General features: G+C 50.2%; 1 long non-coding RNA gene across 2 annotated transcripts in view; it reads left to right on the top strand.

Annotated features, from left to right (window-relative positions):
• The window catches only part of LOC141218892 (uncharacterized), a 42,212-nt gene extending 21,551 nt beyond the window's left edge, over positions 1-20,661 (top strand). For both annotated transcript variants that reach the window (XR_012287577.1, XR_012287576.1), the window contains exons 2-6: positions 19,288-19,418; positions 19,629-19,693; positions 19,909-20,094; positions 20,438-20,499; positions 20,580-20,661. This is a non-coding gene — a long non-coding RNA (uncharacterized lncRNA). The remainder of the gene's footprint in view (positions 1-19,287; positions 19,419-19,628; positions 19,694-19,908; positions 20,095-20,437; positions 20,500-20,579) is intronic.
• The last annotated feature ends 3,428 nt before the right edge of the window (positions 20,662-24,089 follow it).

The raw sequence follows: 24,089 nt of genomic DNA, 5'->3' as shown, positions 1-24,089 counted from the left end.
TCTCATCATCAGATGTGTCATGGGAAGGTCTTAGTCTCTTCGCTCCTTCTCTCCTCACCACGTTCTCCTCTACTTCTTCTTTCTTCTGGACTGGTGGTTTTGTCCTGTTGACTGAAGACTTCCTCTCATCATCAGATGTGTCATGGGAAGGTCTTCGTGTCTTCACTCTTTCTCTGCTCACCACAATCTCCTCCTCTTTTGTATCCATATTATTGCTTTGCTTAGAGTTAGCCGACATCTCCTCCACTGTTGTTGGTCAATTCCAACTGTCACTTCCAACTGTCACTCAGTGCACTTCATATGGAATCATCATGCATGCACCACCACTGGTCATGTGATCAGCATCTGACCAATGATATTTAAGAGATAAATGAACATTAGCTGAGATTAAATATTCAGGTAATATTCAGATATTCTGTGGAACACAAGGTCCCACATTTACTAATAGTAATAGTACTGCACTAAGTCGCCAATTTAATTTACATTGTTACTACAGAGCATCAGATGAATGTAATATAATAAATATTAGCAAGATGTATGATTTCCATCCACTCTACGTATCATAGAAATACAGATGTACTATCTTTTTATATAGAGATGTAGCAGAAACCATCCTGATTGTTTGCAGCATGCTATGGTGATAGAGAAGCATGCATGACTGTGCCATGCAAATGGTGAGGAGCACCAAAATGGGACATATGATTCACGTAGCCAGGGGCGTAATGTCCGCGGTCGCAGTGGCAGTCACTGCGACCGGGCCCAGGGGGGGTTGGGGCTTGTAAACGCCAGCAGAAATTTCAACAGGATGTGTGTATCGCAGTGCACAGTCGCTTCGGGTCCGTGCATGACAAATCAGGGGCTGGGGTGTCTGGGGCCCACCAGGGACATTTACTCCAGGGGCCCACCCGGGCCCACCCACCCTTCAGCTATTTGCAAATACCTGTTAGCCGTTATACCCATTATATTGGCGGCTCCTGCCCATCACTGTGCCCTCACCAGAACTGCGATGTACAATTACTGTAGTTTGCATTAAAGGGTTTTTATTGGTGAAAACAAGTTATCAGCGATGCACAGGTTGGGAAGGGGATCACTTATTTATTGGTGGAATCCGCACTGTCAGAAGAATTGTGGCACTTTGAGTATTTGGTGAGATTTTTACCTCTGTATTTATAAGACAAAACCAGGAGTGGAGCAATCCGAGGTCATGTTTTATGCATTTCTCACCCACTCCTGGTTTTGTCTTATAAATACAGAGGTGAAAATCTCACCAAATGCCAACTTGCTTTCTCTGGTGAACCTCTGTAACTGCATCTCTGCTGCTGTGTAATAGTCACAGGGCAGGGAGGGGTTAAACATCCAAGTATTTAATATCTATTGGAAATAAAGAGGTTTCCCCTTATTGATATCAGATAAAACAAATGACCAACCACAATCCACTCTACCAAGACCAATATTACCAGATAGAAGGCAGAAATACCACCACACCGTGACCAGATCACATGTTACCACCACATAGTGCCCAAATAATGCCACATACAAGGCACAAATACCGCCACACCATGACCAAAGCACATAATACCACCACATAGTGATCAAATGCTACCAGATACAAGGTATAAATACTGACACACCATGAGACCACATATTACCACCACATAGTGACTGAATAATACCACATAGAAGGGACAAATATCGTCATGTCATGACCAAAGCACATAATGCCACCACATAGTGACAAATAATGCTAAAATAATAAAAATGTAAAAAAGCTCAGTATATTGGGTCAGTGTACAGGTTATACAGTGATCACCAGTGACATTATGCACAGGAGCTCTGTATATAGTGTACAGGTTATACAGTCATCACCAGTGACATTATACACAGAAGCTCTGTATATAGTGTCAGTGTACAGGTAATGCAATGATGACCATTGATATTATACACAGGAGCTCTGTATATAGTGTACAGGTAATACAGTGATCACCAGTGACATAATACACAGGAGCTCTGTATATAGTGTCAGTGTACAGGTAATACAGTGATCACCAGTGACATTATGCACAGGAGCTCTGTATATAGTGTCAGTGTGTGTGTATAGGTAATACACATACTCACCAGTGATGTCTCTAGGTGAAGTTCTTTATCTGCAGACCGATATATCACATCTTCTATGCAGGACTTATCGCTGCAGAAAATAACATAGTTAGCTATAACTGATCACTTCCAGAGCACAAGCCACACTTTTCCCAAGATTTCTACACTGCATGAAATGACAAAATGCAACATAGTGCCGCACTACACAGTAAAAATAAAACACAAAATACATTTAGGGACTCCATCTTTAATAAAAAAAAAACATCATGAGAGATCAGAGATTATGGGGCCCAGTCAGAGCCGTGCATAGAGATCATGGGGCCCAGTCAGCGGCGTACATAGAGATCATGGGGCCAATCAGGTTAGGGGTGTACATAGAGATCATGGGGCCCCCTCAGCGGCGTACATAGAGATCATGGGACCCAGTCAGCGGAGTACATAGAGATCATGGGGCCTAGTCAGCGGAGTACATAGAGATCATGGGGCCTAGTCAGCGGCGTACATAGAGATCATGGGGTCCAGTCAGCGGCGTACATAGAGATCATGGGGCCCAGTCAGCGGCGTACATAGAGATCATGGGGCCCAGTCAGCGGTGTACATAGAGATCATGGGGCCCAGTCAGCGGTGCACATAGAGATCATGGGGCCCAGTCAGCGGCGTACAAAGAGATCATGGGGCCCAGTCAGCGGCGTACATAGAGATCATGGGGCCGAGTCAGCGGCGTACATAGAGATCATGGGGCCCAGTCAGGGATCGTACATAGAGATCATGGGGCCCTATGAGGTGAGGCTCTCACCTCCTCAGGGAGCTCTCACAGGGCATCAAAGGCCTTAGTATGAAGCAATACTAGAAGACTTGTGGAATTGCTTCATACTAAGGCCTGTGATGCCCTGTGGGAGCTCCTGAGGGCACCATACTGGGGAGGTGAGAGCCTCACTTGGCAGTAGTAGGAGCAGCATCTCCATAGTGTGGCATTCACATCACACTACATGCTGCGCTGTACAGGACTCCCAGCCGGCAGCAGGACAGATGAGGAGGTAACTGTCTGGGACCAGCGCCGGACTGGACTACCTGGGGCCCACCAGGAAAAAATCAATCTTGGGGCCCACCAGCACCATGCAGTTACCGTATATAGGAATAACATAAGTCCACAAACTCTTTCAAAATGAATCAACTTTATTAACCAATAAATCTCTGCTGCTGTGTAGTAGTCACAACACAGGGAGAGGTTAAACATCCAAGTATTTAATATGTATTGCAAATAAAGAATGTTTCCATTCTTAATATCCGAAAAAACAAATGACTGACAACTATCCACTTTACCTAGACTAATAATACCATATAGAAGAGAGAAATACCGCCACACCATGACCAGAACACATACCACCACATAGTGATCAAATACTACCAAGTACAAGGTATATATACTGCCACACCATGAGAAGACCACATATTAGCACAACATAGTGACTGTCTGAATAATACCACATACAAGGGACAAATACCGCCACGCCATGACCATGGCACATAATGGCACCAGATAGTGACTGATAATGAAAATGTAAAAAAGCTCTGTATATAGAGTCAGTGTACAGATAATATAGAGATTATCAGTGACATTATACACAGGAGCTCTGTGTATAGTGTCAGTGTAGAGGTAATACAGTGATCATCAGTGACATTATACACAGGAGCTCTGTATAAAGTGTCAGTGTACAGGTAATACAGTGATCACCAGTGACATTATACATAGGAGCTCTGTATATAGTGTCAGTGTACAGGAAATACAGGGATCACCAGTGACATTATACACAGGAGCTCTGTATATAGTGTCAGTGTACAGGTAATATAGTGATCACCAGTGACATTATGCATAGGAGCTCTGTATATAGTGTCAGTGTACAGGTAATATAGTGATCACCAGTGACATTATGCATAGGAGCTCTGTATATAGTGTCAGTGTACAGGTAATATAGTGATCACCAGTGACATTATGCACAGGAGCTCTGTATATAGTGTGAGTGTACAGGTAATATAGTGATCACCAGTGACATTATACACAGGAGCTCTGTATATAGTGTCAGTGTACAGGTAATATAGTGATCACCAGTGACATTATACACAGGAGCTCTGTGTATGGTGTCAGTGTACAGGTAATACAGGGATCACCAGTGACATTATGCACAGCTTTGTATATAGTGTCAGTGTGTGTGTGTATAGGAAATACAGGGATCACCAGTGACATTATACACAGGAGCTCTGTATATAGTGTCAGTGTACAGGTAATACAGTGATCACCAGTGACATTATGCACAGGAGCTCTGTATATAGTATCAGTGTGTGTGTGTATAGGTAATACAGGGATCACCAGTGACATTATACACAGGAGCTCTGTATATAGTGTCAGTGTACAGGTAATACAGTGATCACCAGTGACATTATACACAGGAGCTCTGTATATAGTGTCAGTGTACAGGTAATACAGTGATCACCAGTGACATTATGCACAGGAGCTCTGTATATAGTGTCAGTGTGTGTGTGTATAGGTAATACACATACTCACCAGTGATGTCTCTAGGTGAAGTTCTTTAACTGCAGACCGATATATCACATCTTCTATACAGGACTTATCTCTGCAGAAAATAACATAGTTAGCTATAACTGATCACTTCCAGAGCACAATCCACACTTTTCCCAAGATTTCTACACTGCATGAAATGACAAAAAAGAAACATAGCACTGCACTACACAGTAACAGTGCTCCAGTGTCATTCTGTGCCTGCTCATCTGTCAGCAGACATATTTGTCTGATGGCAAAGATCTAAGAGAGATGAAGACAGAAGACCTATGGATTCCGTTGGGAGTGAGGATTTTTCTTTATTAAAGATGTAGTCCCTAAATGTGTTTTATTTTTAATAATAATAAAAAAAAAAAAAATTCTGTCTTTTTTTTTCTGTTTACTAGAAATTGATGGTGGTTATGTCTAATTTGGCGTGAAACCATGAATTTCGGGCTTAGTACCAGCTGATAAGGCAAAGCTGGCCTGGTACTAACCCTATTTTTACCCAGGGTGCCACTCACCCCCAGGGCCGCTGGAAGAGCCGGGTAAAGCACCTGGAAATGGTGCCATGATGAATGCGCCATTTTCAGGGGTGGCTGTGGGCTGCGATTTTCAGCGTGGAGGGCCAAGAACGCTTGGGCCTTACCATGCTGCGAATCCCAGCCTCCAGCTGCCTTGTTTTATCTGGCTGGCGATCAACATATGGCGGGAAAAAAAAAAGTTAAGTTTAAAACAAATATTCGGCTTCTCTCTCTTTTGATCGCCAGCCAAGGTAAAGCCAGGCAGCTGGGGGTGGCAGTACGTAGCTGTCTGCTTTATCTGCGGTGAGAATCAAAAATTCATTTTTAAAATTTTCTTTTCACACTTTCATATGTGACAGACCCAACAGTCAATCGCAGATGCTGTCAAAGAGGATGGGCTTCTGTGATTGGCTGTTTGAGTAATGTACAATCAGCCCATACATTCTAGTATGGTACTATGTATGGGCAGCTTTCAGGTTACTCAAGCAGCCAGTCACAGACGCCCATTCTCTGTGTCAGCGTCTGTGATTAGCTGTTGGGACAGTCACACATATAGAAGTGTGAAAATAAATAAATAATAAAACAAAAATGACATAGCGCTCTGCAGAATTTTTGATTCTCAGCGCAGATAGAGGTGGCAGCCCGTACCTGTCTGCTTTATCTGCCTGGTTTTACCTTGACTGGCGATCAAAAGTCAGGAAAGCCCAATGGTTTTTTTAAATTATTTAAAAAAATAATTAAAAAAAAAAAATGCGTGGGCTCCCGCCATATTTTGATCGGGGGGGCTGGGGGCTGGGATTCTCAGCATGGTAAGGCCCAAGCATTCTGGGCCCCCCACGCTGAAAATGGCAGCCTGCAGACACCCCTGGAATTGGCGCATTCATCGTAGCGCCATTTCCAGGCACTTTATCCGGCTCTTCCAACGGCCCTGGTGGGGGGTGGCACGCTGGGTAATAATGGAGTTAATACCAGCTTTGTATTATCAGCTGGCACTAAGCCTGAAATTCATGGCGTCACGCCAAACTAGACATGGCCACCATGAATTTCTAGTAAACAGAAAAAAACACAACACAGAATTTTTTTTTAATAAAAATAAAACACAAAACACATGTAGGGACTCCATCTTTAATTAAAAACAAAACCCTTGCTCTGACGTAATCCACAGATCTTCTGTCTCCAGCTGAGCTACATCTTTGCCATCAGACAAATATGCCGGCTGACAGAGATGAGCAGGCACAGAATGACACTAGAACCCAGTTGTCAGAGAAGTGCTCAGCTGGCCTCCAGCCGCCGACGATGTTTTGCTGTGCGTTGCAAATAATGCATACTTTCAAACACATGCTTATTTTTGCAATGCAAGTCTACGGTACATTGCGTCTGCGCTGATTTACAACGGATGCGTTGTAACGCACAGCATAAACGCAATGTTAACCCAGCCTAACAGCAGCGAGAAGGGGAGACGGAGCCCTGGAGACCGCCTAGTCAGTCTACTGGTGGTACTATCATGCCCATTGCCCAGTATGTACTGCCAGCCTCTGTGGTATTAGCATTCAAGCTCACATGGCATGTCCTGCCAGCCAGCCACTGGTGTTAGTAGTAGCATGATAGTACCACACCACCAGTGGCTGGGCAATGGGCATGCAGGATGGTACCACCAGTGGCTGGCAGGACATGCTGGGCATGATTCATGCCTAGTATGTCCTGCCAGCCTCCTTGGTACTATCATGCCCACCCACTATGTCCTGCCAGCCCCTGGTGATAGTACATGCTGCTGGGCATAGTACCAGTAACCAGAGGCTGGCAGCAGGACATGCTACGCAATGGGCATGATGATAATCATGCCCATTGTCCAGCAGTATTTACTGCCAGCCCCGGCCAGGGGTCCTCCCAGTCACCCCTCCCCCCTATCCCTTCCCCCCACCCCTCCCCGTTTCATACTGACGCGTCGAGATGAGCTGCAGCCGCTGCCTGGAGCGACGCAGGGTCCGTACTCCACAGCGCGCACAGGAAGCAGTCCCAGGGCAATGACGTCATCACCCTGAGACTGACCTCCTGCGCACGCGCCGGCAGTGTCGCTGCCCAGAGGAGGCAGAGGGCCCATCACTAATCATATCGGCAGTGCTGCGAACCGGGGGGGGCCCTCTGTTCTCTGTACAGGGCCCAGGGGGGTAGGGGGCGGGGCCATCGGGACCCGGGGGTTTTCCCGATCCTCCGGTGGGCCAGTCCGCCCTGCAGAGGGGCATATGTATACATGCAGGTCGGCCACATCCCAGTGGTGCAGACACATCCACACTGCACCCTGTATCCTTGTGCACTGCCGTCTGCTGCAGTGGTAGGAGCCGCCTGAATGCATCTTCTTCCTGCCGGAGAGGAGCTTGTGGGCCTGTGCGGTGAGGAGGTGGACGCTGCGCACCTCCTGAGAAGTATATGGCACTCCATGTATCTGTGCACATAGTATACCACTCTAGTGTATAGCAGAAAGGAGACATCGACCAGAAGAGTCCAGGCATGTGGGTGATGCACATAATTATTATATTGATAACCAGGTGGAAGAGGAGGAAATGCAGAAAAAGGGGGGGAATTAAAAACTATACGCAAAGGGGACGTCGAGACAGGAATTACAATTAACACCAGTGGGAATGGATCATGATTAGAACAGCAAAGGGATAATACAGAGAATCAAGCTACAAATTAATCCAGTATATAAAAATATATATACATATCATTAGTTAGATATATCTGTACATATGATTGTTTAATTATCATAAACTTTACATAAAGTGCAAGTGCCTCCAAAGAATAAATCTACATAAATTATATATCTCATATGTGAACAAATACAGGTGTTTCTCACTAAATTAGAATATAATCAAACAGTTATTGTTTATTTCTGTTAATGCTGATGATTATGGCTATACGAGTTTCACTTTTTTGTATTGAAGAACTGAAATAAATTAACTTTTTGATGATATTCTATTTTAGTGAGATGCACCTGTATATGTATATATACAAGGGCTGGTCCCTTATTATTTGGATGTCGGTGTGAATCCTGTAGAGAGTAGTGCACTGACTTGGGCATATGTGCTGTTGACAGATATGTATTTGTATCCACTTTAAGCGTTTTTAAAAAAGGTGACCACATGTGCATTGTACTCACACTATAGCAGATGCAGATCCCACTCCTGATTGGCGTCCACCCGATGTATGTTTCGGCTTCTTGTCTTCGTCAGGGGGTGGCATCATTCGGAAAGAGCTAAGAGTTAAACGGCCAACTATAGCCAATCAGGATGGAGGTATGTCTCCACCAACCAATGGGTGCTGAGGAGGCGCGTCGCGATACACAACGCGCACCAACGCTACGAGGAAACTATGTGACCTGTGATGCTGCGAGCACGTGATGGAGAAACTTGATCGGGAGTCACGGGGCACATATAGATACAGTCGGGGAGGATGATGTGGAGACGTTCATGTGTATTGCCTCTTCAGCAGACATCTAATCTACTGATTGAGTGTAGATATATCGGATAAAGTGGAAAATCTTCTTAATTTATAATGATGGATAACGAGTATAGGTTATATACTACAGCAATACACAGGAATAGGGGGTAGTGAGTGTTACATGTATATAACCATAGGTGGATTATAATGAGGACGATCTGGGCTACCGCCCGGGGCCCCGAACCTCCAGGGGGCCCGGGGCTCCGGGGTGTCTATGGCCAGATTGTCCTCATTATATGTGCTGCGCCACGGCACATACCGGCAGGCAGTGGGGGGGGGGCCCAGGATCGCTCCCCCAGCAGCGGCACACAGCCGCTGCTTCTTCTTCGGCCGGGCCAGCACTGCAGCAGTTAACTTCCCTGTGCTGGCCCGGCCGCGTCACTGCTAGGAGACACGGCCCTGTGCGCGGCCGTGTCTCCTAGCTGTGACGTCACGCAGTGCGCACCCGGCCTGCAGTGCTGCACCGGAAAAGAGCTGGAGCCGAGTCGGGGGATGGTGAGTGTGTGTGTGTGTATGTATATGTATGTATGTGTGTGTGTGTGCAGGCAGATGTCATTGTGTGATGTCTGTTTATATGTATTTTTGTGCTTCAAATGTGTTTATGCGTGTATGTATATGTCTGTATATGTTTGTGTGTGCGTGACTGCGTGCGGCTTCCTGCTGAGTATAGATGGCGCCGTGCGGCCTCCTGCTGTCTCTGGGGGGGCGCCGTGCGGCCTCCCGCTGTGTATAGATGGCGCCGTGCGGCCTCCTGCTGTCTTGGGGGGGGGGGGCGCCGTGCGGCCTCCCGCTGTGTATAGATGGCGCCGTGCGGCCTACTGCTGTCTCTGGGGGGGGGCGCGCCGTGCAGCCTCCCGCTGTGTATATATGGCGCTGTGCAGCCTCCCGCTGTGTATAGATGGCGCCGTGCGGCCTCCCGCTGTGTATAGATGGCATTGTGCGGCCCCCTGTGTATAGATGGCATCGTGCGGCCTTCCGCTGTTTATAGGTGGCGCCGTGGGGCCTCCCGCTGTGTATAGGTGGCGCCGTGCGGCCTCCCGCTGTGTATAGGTGGCGCCGCCCGCTGTGCATAGGTGGCGCCGTGCGGCCTCCCGCTGTGTATAGGTGGCGCCTCCCGCTGTGTATAGGTGGCGCCGTGCGGCCTCCCGCTGTGTATAGGTGGCGCCGTGCTGCCTCCCGCTGTGTATAGGTGGCGCCGTGCGGCCTCCCGCTGTGTATAGGTGGCGCCGTGCGGCCTCCCGCTGTGTATAGGTGGCGCCGTGTGGCCTCCCGCTGTGTATAGGTGACGCCGTACGGCCTCCTGCTGAGTATAGATGGCGCCCTGCGGCCTCCTGCTGTCTTTGGGGTCGGGGGCGCCGTGCAGCCTCCTGCTGAGTATAGATGGTGCCGTGCGGCCTCCTGCTGTCTCTGTGGGGGGGGCGCTGTGCGGCCTCCTGCTGTGTATAGATTGCGCCGTGCGGCCTCCTGCTCTCTCTGGGGGGGGCGCTGTGGGCCTCCCGCTGTGTATAGGTGGCGCCGTGTGGCCTCCCGCTGTGTATAGATGGCGCCGTGCGGCCTCCCGCTGTGTATAGATGGCGCCGTGCGGCCTCCCGCTGTGTATAGATGGCGCCGTGCGGCCTCCCGCTGTGTATAGATGGCGCCGTGCGGCCTCCCGCTGTGTATAGATGGCTACGTGCGGCCTCCCGCTGTGTATAGATGGCTATGTGCGGCCTCCCGCTGTGTATAGATGGCTACGTGCGGCCTCCCGTTGTGTATAGATGGCTACGTGCGGCCTCCCGCTGTGTATAGATGGCTACGTGCGGCCTCCTGCTGTGTATAGATGGCTACGTGCGGCCTCCTGCTGTGTATAGATGGCTACGTGCTGTAGCATCGGCGTCTCTGCCCCGTTCTAGGCAGAGACGCCGTCCCTCTCACCTCCCCGCTCCTGGCGCGGCGTCCTCCAGCGCTGCTCTCCCCGCTGCTTCCGGCACGCGCTCCTTCCCCGGTAGTGTGCTTAGGGCGCGCGCGCGCGCGCTCCCCCTCTCTTAAAGGGACCGCGCGCGCCGTCCTAAGGAGTCCCCGGCCAATTGCCGGAGGACCTCCCATATATAAGGCACTTCCTCCAAAATGGAGGTGCCCGAGCAATGTTGTAGCACTGTTCACTACTCTGCTTCAGCCCTCAGGTCCCGTTGCCAGTTACCTGCCAGATTCCTGCCAGTCTGCTGTCTAATTCCTGCCTGATATCCTGCTACCTGCCTGCTAGCCTGAGGTCCGACGGTCTGCCTTCCAACTTCTGTCAGTCTGTCTAAGGACCAGCTTGCCCGCTCACCTGGGAGCGCACATCTTCTACCTGCCTGCTTGCCTGAGGTCCGACGGTCTGCCTTCCAACTCCTGTCAGTCTGTCTAAGGACCAGCTTGCCCGCTCACCTGGGAGCGCTCATCTGCTGCCTGTCTGCTAGCCTACCAGGAGGCTCTGCCGTCACGTGCTGTGACCACCCGCCTGTCCAGAGACTCCTGCCCGCTCACCTGGGAGCGCTCATCTGCTACCTGTCTGTTGGTCTTCCTGGAGGCTCCGCCGTCACATGCTGTGACCACCCGATTATCCAGAGACTCTCGCCTGCTCACCTGGGAGCTCACGTCTATCATCTGCCGCCACAGGTCGTACCAATCCTTTACCCAGAGACTGCCCCGGTCACTTGCCGTGACCTCCTGCCCGTTCATCCAGAGACTGCCCCGGTCACTTGCCGTGACCTCCTGTCCGTTCATTCAGAGACTGTCCCAGTCACCTGCTGTGACTGCCTGCCCGTCTACCCTGGTCACCACCCGCTCCCTTACAAGGACCGCCCCCTTGTATAGTAGCTCAGAGGTTCCGCCTCCCAGACCCGTTACAGTTTGCTCGGGCCATGGAACCCGGTGGCACCCAAGCTCCCTCGCTCTCGGACCTGTGTCATGAACTTTCCCGTCAGAGGTCCCAACAGGAGTCCATCCTGGGTCACCTGCGGAATGTCAATTCTCGCCTGGACACTCTGACTGCTCTGCCTGCAACCACCGCCAGTGCCATGACTCGCAATCCGGCAGCTCCACTGCCAACTAATAACATGGTATCCTACACCCGGACCCCGGCTTTCTGCACCTCCTCGTTTCGGAGGCGACTCCGCCCAGGCTCGGGGCTTCATAAATCAGTGCACCCTGCACTTTGAACTCCTGTCTCACCAGTTTAACTCCGACAGGGCCAAAATTGCCTTCATCATGTCCCATCTCACCGGAGAGGCCCTGGCCTGGCTAAATCCTCTATGGGAGAGAGGAGACCCCCTGGTGTCCGACTTGCCTGCCTTTCTCACGGCTTTCCGGAAAGTCTTCGACGAACCCGGACGGAAGACCTCATCCGCATCATCTCTGCTACGCCTCCGTCAGGGAAGTCTCACCGTGGGCCAATATGCCATACGGTTCCGTACCCTTGCCTCGGAGCTGGCCTGGGATAATGACGCTCTGGTTTCCGTCTTCTGGGAGGGTCTGTCCGGCCGTATAAAAGATGAACTTGCCGGTCGGGATATTCCTACCACTCTCGATGACCTAATAACTCTTGCCACCCGGATTGACCTGCGGTTCCAGGAGCGTGCCAAAGAGGTCACCCGTGAGAGGAGGTTTCCACGTCTAGCTCCTACTTTTCAGAAACCCGTCACTCCCTCCGTCTCTCCTCAGCTACACTCTCCTGAGCCTATGCAGGTCGACCAGACCAAGATGGTCGGTTCTCGCCAAGAATCTCGCCGAGCCGAGGGAAGCTGTTTCTATTGTGGCAGTATGAAGCACTTCATCCGTTCCTGCCCGGAAAAGCCGGGAAACGCCAGTGTCTAGGACCACTCGGAGAGGTCGTCCTAGACAAAAGTAAGCCCTCTCCGTCTCTGACCTTACCGGTCTCTATTGCTTGGGGAGAAAACCGTCTCTTTGAACTCGCCCATCTGGATTCTGGAGCTGCTGGAAACCTCATCTCCCAGTCTCTGGTAGAGAGATACCATATTCCCACCAAGTCCCTGGCTGAACCATTGTCAGTCGCCTCCGTGGATGGAAGACTTCTCTCGGAGACCATCCTGCTCGTCACCGAACCCATAACCCTGCAGGTGGGAATGCTGCACTCTGAGGAGATCTCATTCCATGTGCTGTCCGGACTTTCTCACTACCTGTTGCTAGGTCTACCTTGGCTCCAGACACATGAACCCGTATTGAACTGGCGGTCCGGTGGAGTACTCCGATGGAGTCCTGACTGCCATAGGACCTGCCTGGTCCCGGTCCGTCCACTTCGCCCTCAGCCTACTCCAGCTAACTTACCTGGTCTCCCGGCTCCCTACTGGCCCTATGCGGACGTCTTCGGTAAGAAGGAAGCTGAGACGTTGCCACCCCATAGGCCATACGATTGCCCGATCGACCTGGTACCTGGCACCACTCCTCCCCGTGGGCGTATCTACCCGTTGTCTGCAGCCGAGACCCGAGCCATGTCTGAGTACATTGAAGAGAATCTGGCTAGGGGATTTATCCGAAAATCTACCTCCCCGGCTGGAGCCGGATTCTTCTTTGTCAAAAAGAAAGACGGCTCGCTACGTCCCTGTATTGACTACAGAGGACTCAATCTCATCACGGTAAAAAACAAATATCCCCTGCCACTCATCTCCGAATTGTTTGACCGTCTCAAGGGCGCCAGGATCTTCTCCAAGCTGGATCTACGAGGAGCGTATAATCTGGTCCGTATCCATCAAGGAGACGAGTGGAAGACAGCATTCAATACCCGGGACGGTCACTACGAGTACCTTGTGATGCCCTTCGGTCTCTGTAATGCTCCCGCTGTCTTTCAGGAACTAGTCAACGACATCTTCCGTGACCTCCTGTACTCCTGCGTAGTGGTATACCTGGACGATATCTTGGTCTTCTCTCCGGATCTCCCCACACACCGGAGGGATGTTCGTCAGGTCCTGCTTAGGCTTCGGCAGAACCACCTTTACGCCAAATACGAGAAGTGCCTCTTCAATCAGACCTCCCTTCCGTTCTTGGGCTATGTCATCTCCCAAACAGGTCTGCAAATGGATCCCGAGAAGCTCTCTTCCGTTCTAAAATGGCCTCGTCCTGAAGGTTTGAAGGCGATACAGCGATTCCTGGGCTTCGCTAATTATTATCGTCTTTTCATCCCACACTTCTCGTCTCGGACTGCTCCCATATCTGCACTTACCCGTAAGGGGGCTAACCCCAGGACATGGTCGCCTGAAGCCGAGGAGGCCTTCCTTTCCCTAAAGAAAGCCTTCGCCTCTACTCCCGTCCTGCACCGTCCAGACTGTAATAAACAATTCTACCTGGAGGTTGATGCCTCCTCCTCCGGAGCCAGAGCGGTGCTCACCCAGAAGTCTTCTACTGGGAGAATGGTAACGTGCGGCTTCTTCTCCAAAATCTTCTCCTCGTCGGAGCGCAACTACTCCATTGGAGACCGGGAATTGCTAGCCATCAAATTGGCACTGGGAGAGTGGCGCTATCTGCTTGAAGGGGCTCTCTACCCGGTAATTATCTACACGGATCACAAAAACCTGGCATATCTCCAAAATGCCCAGAGACTCAATCCTCGCCAGGCCCGGTGGTCGTTGTTTTTTGCCCGCTTCGACTTCATTCTTCATTTCCGTTCGGCGGACAAGAACGTCAAAGCTGATGCCTTGTCCCGGTCCTTCCTGTCCTCCGATCAAGAGGAGGAACCTACGCACATCATCGACTCCTCCAAGGTGATGAATGTGGCCCCCTTGGATCTGACTCGTCTTCCACCCGGTAAGACGTTCGTAGCTGTGCCAGATCGGGAGAGGGTTCGTCGCTGGGGACATTCTTCTAAACTAGCTGGCCATGCTGGCCAAAAGAAGACCTTTCAACTTATTACCCGGCATTACTGGTGGCCTACCCTGTGTAAGGACGTGGTAGACTTCGTCGCGGCCTGTTCATCCTGTGCCCGTAACAAAGTTCCCCGACATCTACCTGCCGGCCATCTCCTGCCCCTTCCCGTACCTGCTGCTCCTTGGCAACACATCGCTATGGACTTTATCACCGACCTTCCAGTTTCTGCCGGTTGTACTGTCATTTGGGTTGTCGCTGACCGTTTTTCTAAGATGGCCCACTTCATTCCCCTGCCTGGTCTTCCGTCTGCACCCGAGCTGGCTAAAGACTTTATCCGCCACATCTTCCGTCTCCATGGTCTGCCCCTCCACATCGTGTCGGATCGTGGGGTTCACTTCACCTCTCGCTTCTGGAGAGCCACATGTAAGCTGCTGGACATTACCCTGGATTTCTCCTCCGCTTACCACCCTCAGTCCAATGGTCAAGTGGAGCGGATCAATCAGATCTTGTCCAGCTACCTCCGGCACTTCGTTGATGCTCACCACTCGGACTGGGTGGATCTCCTACCATGGGCCGAGTTCTCTTATAACAACCATGAGAGCGAGTCCTCTTCCAAATCCCCGTTCTTTATAGTCGGTGGCCAACATCCCCGGATTCCACTTCCTGTCTCCGTTTCTGTGGACAACCCTGCTGCGGAGTCTCTTGTCAGCGAATTTTCTACTATTTGGGAGAGCACCAGGTCCGCTCTTCTTCTCTCCTCTGAGCGGATGAAGAGATATGCTGATAAGAGACGTCTGGATCCGCCCCAATTCCGTCCGGGAGACAAGGTTTGGCTCTCATCCAAACATGTGCGGCTCAAAGTACCCTCCTACAAGTTGGGTCCTCGATTCATTGGCCCCTTCGAAGTCCTCAGGCAAATTAACCCTGTGGCCTACAAATTAAAACTCCCGGCCACCCTACGGATCCCCAACTCCTTCCACGTATCTCTCCTCAAACCCGTTGTCTTTAACTTTTTTTCCAAAAATCCAGGTGCCCCTCCTGCTCCGGTTTCCGCTGATGACATCTTTGAGGTAGAGAGTATTCTGGCCTCCAAGAGGGTAAGAGGAAAAACCTTTTTTCTGGTAGATTGGAAGGGGTTTGGTCCTGAGGAGAGAACTTGGGAACCCAGGGAGAACATCAACGCCCCGCTTCTCCTTGAGAAATTTCTTTCTGGCCAAAAAAAGAGGGGGCCTAAAGGGGGGGGTACTGTAGCATCGGCGTCTCTGCCCCGTTCTAGGCAGAGACGCCGTCCCTCTCACCTCCCCGCTCCTGGCGCGGCGTCCTCCAGCGCTGCTCTCCCCGCTGCTTCCGGCACGCGCTCCTTCCCCGGCAGTGTGCTTAGGGCGCGCGCGCTCCCCTTCTCTTAAAGGGACCGCACGCGCCGTCCTAAGGAGTCCCCGGCCAATTGCCGGAGGACCTCCCATATATAAGGCACCTCCTCCAAAATGGAGGTGCCCGAGCAATGTTGTAGCACTGTTCACTACTCTGCTTCAGCCCTCAGGTCCCGTTGCCAGTTACCTGCCAGATTCCTGCCAGTCTGCTGTCTAATTCCTGCCTGATATCCTGCTACCTGCCTGCTAGCCTGAGGTCCGACGGTCTGCCTTCCAACTTCTGTCAGTCTGTCTAAGGACCAGCTTGCCCGCTCACCTGGGAGCGCACATCTTCTACCTGCCTGCTTGCCTGAGGTCCGACGGTCTGCCTTCCAACTCCTGTCAGTCTGTCTAAGGACCAGCTTGCCCGCTCACCTGGGAGCGCTCATCTGCTGCCTGTCTGCTAGCCTACCAGGAGGCTCTGCCGTCACGTGCTGTGACCACCCGCCTGTCCAGAGACTCCTGCCCGCTCACCTGGGAGCGCTCATCTGCTACCTGTCTGTTGGTCTTCCTGGAGGCTCCGCCGTCACATGCTGTGACCACCCGATTATCCAGTGACTCTCGCCTGCTCACCTGGGAGCTCACGTCTATCATCTGCCGCCACAGGTCGTACCAATCCTTTACCCAGAGACTGCCCCGGTCACTTGCCGTGACCTCCTGCCCGTTCATCCAGAGACTGCCCCGGTCACTTGCCGTGACCTCCTGTCCGTTCATTCAGAGACTGTCCCAGTCACCTGCTGTGACTGCCTGCCCGTCTACCCTGGTCGCCACCCGCTCCCTTACAAGGACCGCCCCCTTGTATAGTAGCTCAGAGGTTCCGCCTCCCAGACCCATTACACGCGCGGCCTCCCGCTGTGTATAGATGGCTACGTGCGGCCTCCTGCTGTGTATAGATGGCTACGTGCGGCCTCCAGCTGTGTATAGATGGTTACGTGTGCTCAATATTGAGTCATGCAATTAATGTAAGGCTATGTGCCCACGATGCAGAAATGCTCCGGATTTTTTTTGAGCGTTTCCGCATCTATCTGGCAGAAAAAACGCATGCGGATTGTACATGCTTTTTTCCTGCCTGGGACTTGCTGATGTGAAGCGTTCTTCACTTGCATTTCCGCATGCGGGTTGACAAGCGCTTTCCAAGCGATTTTAGCATCACTTGGAAAGTGCTTGACAACTTGGTCACACTATATAAATACATGCAACCGGCATGGATTTATATAGTGTGACCATAAAAGAATGGTAAAAAATAAATATATAATTACATTCTGATGGCCTGCCGACGTCAGCGGTCGCGTGACCCGTCACATGACTAAATGACGTCACGGCAGGTCCTTTTCAGACCATCGCGAGCTGCCGGCAAGCCAGGACGCATCGGATAAAGACACCGGGGGCCATCAGAAGGTAAGTATAATATTTATTTTTTATTTTATTCTTTTTTTACAGGTTCTATGGTACCCGAGTCCGGAGGACAGTCTCATCTTCTCCAAACCCGGGTACCATCCGCACATTGAAGCGCATGGATTCTGCATGTACAGATGCAGTGATTCGGATTCCATGTGTTCTAATGCAAGTCAATGGCGGCGAAAGCGCCGTGCTTCCGCAAAATAATTGGTAGTGCAGCGGATTTTTCCGCAATGATAATCCGCAGCGGAAATTTACACAGCATGTGCACAGCACATGCGGATTATCATTGGGGAACATGGCAGGCCTTCTATCAAGCGTTTTTAAGCGTTTCTGCAGCGGAATTGCCACCACGGAAACGCTTAAAAAAAGCATAGTGGGCACACAGCCTAAAAAAATTATTATAATTAATATTGTGTTCTCCCCGCCTCAGCACAACGCAGAACACGAGCTCCTCATCACCAGTCCTCCTGTCCCGGCACAATGTGCGCACTGCTGCAGCAGCAGGTGGAATAGTGTCCACTGGACTGAGAAGGCCCCGCCCCTTCCGGTGACATCATGATTCCATGAAATCACTCCTCCCCCTCAAGAAATCAACTCCAATCTAGACACTCCCTTGTTGCTGGGGCGTGGTGACCCTGTAGCTGGGTGATTGCAGTCAGAGTAGTGGTGTTTGGCGTCTGTACTACAGGTAAGAAGATGGGAATGTGCCAAGGTGATTACTACATTCAGTACAATAAGTAGCTAGCTGTAGGTGTGCAGAATCCCACTCCCAATATTGTCAGGGTCTCGCACCCCCTCGTGTCGTGGGCTGTCAGGCTCCCGCACCCCTTCATGTCGTGGGCTGTCAGGCTCCCGCACCCCCTCGTGTCGTGGGCTGTCTGGCTCCCGCACCCCTCGTGTCGTGGGCTGTCGGGCTCCCGCGCCCCCTCGTGTCGTGGGCTGTCAGGCTCCCGCACCCTTCATGTCGTGGGCTGTCAGGCTCCCGCACCCCCTCGTGTCGTGGGCTGCCAGGCTCCCGCACCCCCTCGTGTCGTGGGCTGCCAGGCTCCCGCACCCCCTCGTGTCGTGGGCTGCCAGGCTCCCGCATCCCCTCGTGTCGTGGGCTGTCAGGCTCCCGCACCCCCTGGTGTCGTGGGCTGCAGGCTCCCGCACCCCCTCGTGTCGTGGGCTGCCAGGCTCCCGCACCCCTTCGTGTCGTGGGCTGTCAGGCTCCCGCACCCCCTCGTGTCGAGGGCTTTCAGGCTCCCGCACCCCCTCGTGTCGTGGGCTGCCAGGCTCCCGCACCCCCTCGTGTCGTGGCCTGTCAGGGTCCCGCACCCCCTCGTGTCGTGGGCTGCCAGGCTCCCGCACCCCCTCGTGTCGTGGGCTGCCAGGCTCCCGCACCCCCTCCTGTCGTGGGCTGTCGGGCTCCCGCACCCCCTCGTGTCGTGGGCTGTCAGGCTCCCGCACCCCCTCGTGTCGTGGGCTGCCATGCTCCCGCACCCCCTCGTGTCGTGGGCTGCCAGGCTCCCGCACCCCCTCGCGTCGAGGGCTGTCAGGCTCCCGCCCCCCGTCTTGTCGTGGGCTGTCAGGCTCCCGCACCCCCTCGTGTCGTGGGCTGTCAGGCTCCCGCACCCCCTCGTGTCGTGGGCTGTCAGGCTCCCGCACCCACTCTTGTCGTGGGCTGCCAGGCTCCCGCACCCCCTCTTGTCGTGGGCTGCCAGGCTCCCGCACCCCCTCTTGTCGTGGGCTGCCAGGCTCCCGCACCCCCTCGTGCCGTGGGCTGTCGGGCTCCCGCGCCTCCCCCCCTCGTGTCGTGGGCTGCCAGGCTCCCGCACCCCCTCTTGTCGTGGGCTGCCAGGCTCCCGCACCCCCTCGTGTCGAGGGCTGTCAGGCTCCCGCACCCCCTCATGTCGTCGGCTGTCAGGCTCCCGCACTCTCCCCTTGTCGTCTGTGGAGAAGATTAATACATATTTTCATTTTTCAGGTTTTCTCTTATAAAACAAGATTCATGAGCTTCTGTCTTTGACCGAAAAAATGGCGTCTGACAAGTCGCTGCTGTCTGCAGAAATGAACACAAACATGGAGGAAGCGCTGTATGAACAGATGCTGATGAAGGTACGAAAGATGAATTGGAGAGGCCAGCAATCACCGGGTGAATGTCTCCTCCGTCAGCCGCTGGGGGCGCGGCAGTCTCCAACATTTACCTAATGTGTATTGTTGGCTTTAGACCCCTCACAGTTGTACTATTTTGGTGCAGGAAAAATCAGTTTGCAGAACCATCCTGTTCATGTTACTCACTGATTCTCACTTGTTGCCTCATTTCAGGCCAAACAGGAGATGCAGAGCAGAATACCGAACTTACCAGAAAGCAGAGATCAGACCCCAGCCGGGTGAGATGGGCGTCCTCTGATTATTATCCAGATTACTTTGTGCATATTATGTGACAGATACCACAGTGGGGTCTTATTGACTGCAACGGTCACATGATGCAACCAACGTGGGGGGTCACATAATTTCTTATGCAGTTGATTACATGTAAATGCTGCTTGGCTTTTGCCGATTTTATTGTGTTTTTGTTCACTTTTTGTTTTTATTTCTGTGTTAGGTTTCAGCATTAAAACTCGCACATCCAAAAATACCAAAATCTTTATTAACATCTGCAAGTCGAACTAGATCCCAGCGGCCCCGGAACTGACGGAGCAGGAGTTAGTCAGCATCCTGGAATCTGATGATCCCTCCGGCTATCGAGTCCCCATGAGCCTTGGAGAGCCCCACGTTGAAGTTGATAATAGTACGTTTTTTTTTAATACAGTGCTTCTCTTTTTAAAGGGATAGTCCAGAGATATCCTTAAAGGGGTTAAAATAGCAAGTATTACAACTTACTAATCCTCAATGGTCAAAGGTGCCATCTCCACAGGTTCTGGTAGGTCCACTTCCAGTCTGCGGACAAAAGTTTGACATCTTGTTGTTGACTTTTGAACTTTTTTGGTTTAGATTTGGGACTTAGAGGGATTGTCCACTACTTGGATTCCCCTTTAAGAACTTATACCACTTATTCATAGCAGCCCTACTAAGGTCAATGGATTGAGTCGGCACCGCAAAGTATCTAAGTCCTGGTGCACTTTGTCCTACAGGTGGAGGCGGCTGCTCGGCGTACGACATAGTGATTAATGGCACCTTCTTTGAGAAAATTACGGTAACTGCAATTGCTTATTCCGACATACGAGCTGTCTGCTCTCCTTTGTGTCAGCTCCTTACTTTGTATTTTTTTATTAGAATAATGAGCTTTTCAGGGAATTTTTTATCACCGTGGCCATGGAGGGACTAGAGAACAAGTACGAAATGGAGCTGTCAAGAGGTAACGACTGCATCACTGATCTTTTCCTTGATTTTTCCATCGACCACACAAGGACTTGTTCTTTCGTGGAGCAAGTTTACCATATAATATATTGAACATTTTTATGTACCAGCCTGTTGTATGGCACCGTATCAAATGCCTTTGAAAAGTCCAGATAGACAACATCCACTAAGTTTCCCTGGTCCAACCTGAACTTACCTCCCCATAGAATCTTTTCAGATTAGTTTGCAGGACAGATCCCTCATAATCATATGTTTAGGTTATTCTTATTGGGGTGCTCCAGGTTAGTATCTCTTAGAAAACCCTCAAAGTTGTTGCCCACAGTACAAGTTAAACTTACGGACCTATAAATTCCAGGCTCAGATGTTATCCCCTTCTTGAATATTGGTACCACATTTGCTATGTGGGTGTAACCCTGGTGGATATGGACCCACTGCCCCACGGGAGGGTTGTGACTAGGCGTCTACTGGTCTCCACTAGAACCTCTGGTGGTGAGGATAGACTGGGCCGCCGGTAGACACCAGGTACCACTTCAGTGCAGTTCTCGGGACTGCAGCAGCATTCCGGAGGTACCAGGGTACCAGACTCAGGAGAGCGAAGACAAGGACTAGGTCAGACAGTCTGAGATCAGGGCAGGAAGCACAGGTTCAGGATAGAGAAAAATGGCAAGGGGGACAGGGGTTTTTGATACCAGAAAACTCCTTTAACGCTTGCAACCTCTGTTGCTTGACTGCTACTCAAACAGTCAAATCAGTCAGTAAGAATTTAGGGAACTTCCATGGCGATATTTTGCATCAGTATTTGTTAGCAGACGCCAGGAGTGGATCCAAAACAGAAGAGGTGAAAGTGTTTCAGTTACTATTTTTCACTGTGTTTGTTCCCCTCTGGTTTTCAGCTTACAAATACTGATGTAAATTAGTGCCCAAAATACTCACTGTGTGAATGAGGCGAGGAAGCTGCTTGTAGTACTGTAATAGAAGTCCTTATTCTGAGGATGAGTTCTGTAATTCTTGTCTTCTCTGCTCCATCAAACTCCCCAGAGCAGGGGCAACCCCTGGAGCAAAACTTCTGGCGACAGATGTCCAGATGTATGACTCAGTGATGTGTGATGGACCCCGACTCCCAAACAAAATGAATCAGACACATACAAAATAAATACACAAATCATTGCAATTAGGTGTCAAACGTTCTCAACTTTATTTAAATTTACATGACACCGAAAATGGCACAACCCTCGACTCACGAAGAGTCACCCTCCAGCGCTCAGGAGAGGAAAACCCCCTGTGGAGGAAACCTCTAGGGAACCATGGCTGGAGGGCTGCCCTTCCCTTGGGCTTAGAGAGTTAGTGCCGATATATGACGGAGTTTTAGAATTTCTACATATTTACAGAGAACGACATAACAAATATAGACTATTAATGTGATAAACTGGATGTGGGAGAGATCTGGCTGCGATATCTGTCACCACATTTATTGCTGGAACGAATTTAGTTGATCTGATTTCCCAGGTGGATCTACCACTTCTCCCTTACAGATCCAGCTCCGTCTCTCAAGATGTTGGGTACTTGGTTACAGGGGTTGCTCATTATGGATAACCCCTAATAGGATGAGTATCCCCTCCCCCTCCCAATTTATCACCCATTAAAGTCAAGGATCCATCCATGAACTCCCAAAGAAGAGCAGCTCTTTGTACATAGTAACAGAAGGGGATCCTGTTTTGGGGACCCCCCCTCTGTTACCTTCCCTTCCCCCCGGGGTGTCTAAGAAGACAACCCCTTTCCCTGCTAGAACCTCCAAATTACACCAACATTGGCACATTACGTGGGGTGGTCAAGCTCAAGGTCCTCAGGCGCATCATCAGTAATGGCGCTGATCATGGCAGCGCGGCATTCTTTTATGGAATCTTCTTTATGACACTTGTTTATGCCCTCACAATAGTTGTCATGGTTACTACAAGGGCTATTACTGATGCAGGGTCCAAGTATTAACCCTTTCATCATTGGTAATTCACTTTCATTATGGAGGCAAATAACTGCACTTGTTACCAAGCAGGAGTCTTATCATTACGGCTTCCCTTAGGCACCATAAGAAATAAAGATTATAGAACATACGTACAAGTGTTTCAGGAGTGTTTTGCACTTTTTAGATCCATAGATTGGGCTTATAACTAGCACTTTACAAAGCGGAAAATTAAGAGGAAATTACTTGTAAAATAATATTATAGGGAATTGCATTTCAAGCATTTTCCTAATGTGCATTCTGCATACTTGCATAGTTACATAGGTTGAAAAAGTTTTAACTTTAATGTCCTTGGTCTATCTCCAAAGTTATACATTTTCTATTACTAGATTATTTATAACCCACAATGTCATGTTTTGTTAAAAAAGTATCCAGCCCTTCTATAAATGCTGTTATACTATCTGCCATTACTATATCTTGTGGTTGGCATTCCACAGTCTGACTGCTCTAACTGTAAAGAATCCTTTCCTATTAATTTGCCAGAATCGCTTCACCTCCGCTTGTTATGAATGTTCCTGGTGCTTTGTAAGGTCCTGGAGAGTGATAAGTCATGTGCCAGTACTATGCATTGACCACATATGTATTTATACATATAAATGTATATTTATGAAGGAGATGATAATTACCCTTTATAGAGGTGTTACGATCATTCATAAATTGCTTTCATTGGTTTGATCTCCAGGATTAGGAGAGATTTGGGGTGTAAACGTAATAAACAATGAGTAAAACATCAAAGCAAACGAAAAAGGGTTTGTGACCCAAACTGGTAGGTGAGACCGGCTAGCCCCATATTATACGAGATCACAACCAGGTTTCGCCTGAGGAGCGCAGCACTAATGAGTCCTCAGGAGCGCATAACCCTGAAATATGCAGCGATTCTACACTACCCATTATAAAAGGGTTTAATATGCTACTTACTACCATGTTTAAGTTAAGATACAAGGCATACTTGTAAGGAGAGATGAAAAAGGTGACGGGGGACAACATATAAATATACTGAGGAACTCTATACACTAGTGGCCAAAATTGAGGCAACACCCCCAAGATTTATGAATTTTTAGCATTTTGCCAATACAAATACAAATTTCATGAATGTTTTTGATTTCACAGTAAAGTTTTTCAGTAGAAATAAAATCTCATATAGAAACTCAATATTTGCTGGAAATTTGTTCATTTGTCAACAAATTGGACACTATTGTCACTCAGATGACTGTGGGAGAAAAGCCATTGATTTGTCCTATTTTCATATCTAACACTAAATGTTAATACTCAGTTGGACAGCCCTCGGCCTTGATGACTGCCTGGCATCTACTTGGCATGCTATCTACCAGTTTGTGTAAATCAGATGGCGTGATGATATGAAGCCATTGATTTGTCCTATTTTCATATCTAACACTAAATGTTAATAC

This window comes from Phyllobates terribilis, unplaced genomic scaffold, assembly GCF_046119375.1.
Source record: "Phyllobates terribilis strain yellow unplaced genomic scaffold, ASM4611937v1 Scaffold_250__1_contigs__length_2853362, whole genome shotgun sequence".
NCBI classification, from domain to species: Eukaryota; Metazoa; Chordata; class Amphibia; order Anura; family Dendrobatidae; genus Phyllobates; species Phyllobates terribilis.
This window is presented reverse-complemented; position numbering and strand designations above follow the sequence as displayed.